Source organism: Macrotis lagotis, chromosome X (assembly GCF_037893015.1).
Source record: "Macrotis lagotis isolate mMagLag1 chromosome X, bilby.v1.9.chrom.fasta, whole genome shotgun sequence".
NCBI lineage: Eukaryota > Metazoa > Chordata > Mammalia > Peramelemorphia > Peramelidae > Macrotis > Macrotis lagotis.
The window spans coordinates 29,798,217-29,801,980 of record NC_133666.1 but is presented as its reverse complement, the minus strand read 5'-3'; the positions used below and the strand labels follow the sequence as shown (position 1 = coordinate 29,801,980).

The 3,764-nt window shown below is 40.4% G+C and overlaps 1 pseudogene; it reads left to right on the top strand.

Moving 5' to 3' along the window:
* Nucleotides 1-2,985: 2,985 nt before the first annotated feature.
* Nucleotides 2,986-3,342, top strand: LOC141500432 (large ribosomal subunit protein eL36-like; annotated as a pseudogene).
* The last annotated feature ends 422 nt before the right edge of the window (nucleotides 3,343-3,764 follow it).

The following is a 3,764-nucleotide window of genomic DNA, read 5'->3' as shown; positions in this document are numbered from 1 at the left end:
GTTTTGAAGTCTAGTTTACCTGGTTTAATAAAGAACAACATTTAATTAAAAATGTGGAAGTGGGGCTTTAAGGTTTGGTGGTAAATTTGTGACCCCTTGAGTCTGCCTTCCATTCATTCCACACAATTGTGACTCTCTGTGACAAGGAGAGAAGAAAGAATAGAGAAGATTCAGAGCTTGGATCTCTAGGCAACGGGCGAGAATGCGTAGGTCAGGAGAACTAAAAGCCAATTGCTCCCGGTGCTTAACATGGAGGTTTTAAGAATGAAATCAACAAGCTGTATAAGTAAAAAATCTAATAAAGAGCTCCAGACTTGAATTGGAAAGAAGATAAATAAAAATACTTCAAGCACTGAGGCACCTGCCCTTATGTGGAAGGGCCCTAGGGAGGGAAGGAATTGTCTATCATTAATCCCTATGTATTCAAAGAATCTTTCTTTTTTCTTTTGTGAACCTAAATTCTATAAACCCACTCCACTAGAGTGAGGGCAGTGGGAGGATATTGCAGACAAGGAGGATTGGATGCTATGGCAGCAGCACTCTTTGTGGTAGCAAAAAACAACTGGAAACCAACTGGATAAGTCATTGATTATGGAAAGACTGTATAAACTGTGATGTGTTCATGTAATGAACTGCTGCATTATCAAAAGAAATGAGGAACATGAGAAATTCAGAGGAGAATGAGGAAACTTACATGAAATGATTCAGAGAGAGAAAAACAAAACCAGCAGAGTACCATACTAAATGATTGCCACGATGTAAAGGACAGCAACACGAAAAAGAATCATAACCAGCAATATTAGTCCTGAGGGACAGATTAGGAAACAGATTTTCTTCCTTTGATAAGTAGAGAGGTGGAAATGATGAATGGGGAATGAGGTATATATTGAAAGATGTGGCTGGCTGCTGTGTTGGTTGATCTTGCTTAAATCTGATGCCAGAGTGGGGAAGACTCAGAAGAATCTTTGAGTTTTGTTATCTATCTCATTCAGACAGAAATCCAATATGATTCAAGTGATATACAAATTCTATAATCTTTCTTGCATAATTCCATATTGTGCACCAAAACAGACCAATTCATGGATCTTACCACCGTGACTTACTGGTGTAATTATTTCCTTTTATAATATCCAACACTGATTTTTTCCCCATCTTTCTATTACCATCTTTGTCAAATTGGTGGATGCAGGATGAACCTCAGAGTAGTTTTAACTTGTACTTATCTAATCATCATTGATTTTGAACACTAAGTTGGTAATTTATGAAGTTCCGCCCCACCAAATCACAGAATCGTAGAGTTGGTAGTGACCTTAACACCTATCAATTACCACTTAGACCTGAGAATACCAACTACAACACATTTGATAAGCAACCATTTTGTCTCTGAATAAAGACTTCCATTGAGGGGGAGCCTACTAATTTCAAGACAGTTCTTCTCCCTTTGGGGCAATTCTAATTGTTAGAAAGCTTTTCTTGACATTAAGTCTACATTTGCCTCTTTGCAGCTTCCACCCATAGCTCCTGGCTCTACTCTCTGAAGCCAAACAAAACAAATAATCTGTCTTCTACAAGACATTTTTCAAGGAGTTGAAGACAACAATACTGTCATTCCTGCTTCTTCTCTTCTCCTGACTGAACGTTCCAGTTACTTCAACTGTCTTTTCTATGGCATTGATTCAAGACCCTTCCCCATCTTGGTGGACCTCCTCCAGATACTCTCCAGTATATAGCCGTCCTTCCTAAACTATCTTCCTAATCTTCTATTTAGTCAGTAAACATGTTTTAATTACCTATAATTTGCTAGGCTCTTTGGTAAATGCTAGGGATACAAAGAGTCAGAAGATACTTCCAACTCTCAAGGAACTTATAATCTTATGGAGGGAGGCAATATACAAAAAATATATAAAATATGAATAGGATAAATAGGAAATAATTAACAGAGGAAGGCACTAGAATTAAGAGGAGCTGGGGAAGAGGGGAGTGAAAGATAGAATTTTAATTAGAACTTAAAGGAACCCAGGAAGGTTAGTTGTTGAAGCTGAGGAGGGAAAGCATTCCAGGAATGGGAGACAGCCAGAGAAAATGCCTGGAGCTGAGAGATGGAATGTCTTGTTTGGGGAACTGCCAGGAAGCCGGTGTCACTAAATTGTAGAATATATGTTGGGAGTAAGATGTAAGAAGACTGGAAAGGTAGGAGGAGACTGGGTGATGAAAGGCAAAACAGTTTTGCACTTGATACTAGAATTAAGAGGGTGCTACTAGAGTTTCCTGAGTATGGGGGTGACATGATCAGACCTATACTTTTGGAAAAAATCACTGTAGTGGTTGAATGGAAGATGGACTGAAGTAGGATGAGACTTGAGGCAGGGAGATTCACAAGCAGCTATCACTGTGAAATGATGAGGGTCTGTACTAGGGTGGTAGCAGGGTTAGAGAAGAAAAGGGGGCATATTTGAGAGATGCTACAAATGTAAAATTGACAAGTCTTGGAAATAGCTTAGATATTGGGAGTATGTAAGAGATTGTGAAGAATCCAGTTTTCCTAGGTTGTGGACCCTGAGATAGTAGGAGGATGGTATTCTCCTCTACAGTAAAAGGAAAGGTAGGAGGGAGGGAGAACTTAAGGGGAAAGTTAATGAATTCTATTGTAGACATCTTAAGTTTAAGATGTCTACTGACTATCCAGTTCAAGATGTCTGAAAAGCAGTTGGAGATGTGAGATTGGAGGTCAGTGGAGAAATTAGGGCAGGATTGGTAGATTTGAGAATCATCAGCCTAGGGACGGTAAATAAATCAATAGGAACTGATATCACCCAGTGAGAAAAGGCCCAGATAGAACACTATAGGACAATTACAGTTAAAGTTAACTCTGGATGAGCATTCAATAAAGGAGAAAGAAATGGTCTGATAGATGGGAAGAGAACCAGGAGATAATAGTGTCCTTAAAACTAGAGAGAAGTTCTCCTGTGGCTGCTGCTGGGGCTACGCTCGCGCCACAGCCATGGCCATCCGATACCCCATGGCCGTGGGCCTCAACAAAGGCCACAAAGTTACCAAAAACGTGGCGAAGCTGCGACACTGCTGCCGCCGTGGGCATTTGACCAAACACACCAAATTCATGAGAGACATGATTCGGGAGGTGTGTGGGTTTGCCCCTTATGAGAGGCGGGCCATGGAATTGTTTAAGGTCTCCAAGGATAAGTGAGCCCTTAAGTTTATCAAAAAAAGGATGGGAACTCACATCCGTGCCAAGAGGAAGAGAGAGGAGCTCAGCAATGTCCTAGCTGCCATGAGGAAGGCTGCTGCCAAGAAGGATTAAACCTGGTCCCTGCCTGCCTTCCCCATTTAACTAATAAACATTTGACAAATAAAAAAACCCCCAAAAAACTAGAGAGAAGAGAAGATCAAGGAGAGAGTAATCAACTATGTCAAAGGCTGCAGAAAGATAAGGAGAATGTGGGTTGGGAAGAAGCCTTTGGATTTGGAAATTAAGAGATCAGTGGTAACATTGGAGGGAACAGCTTCAGTGGAATAATGAACCTGAATTATAAGGAGTTAGGGAGAGTGAGAGGAGAGAAAATGGAGATATGTATAGGAGATGGTCTTTTCAAGTTTAGCCACAAATGATAGTGTGATATAGGGTGATACTAAGAGTAGAAGGATCAAATGAGGGTTTTATGAGATTGGGAGACACATGGGCATGTTTGTAGGCAGTAGAAACAAAAGCAATAGATGAGAGATTGAAAAATAAGTGACAGAGTGAG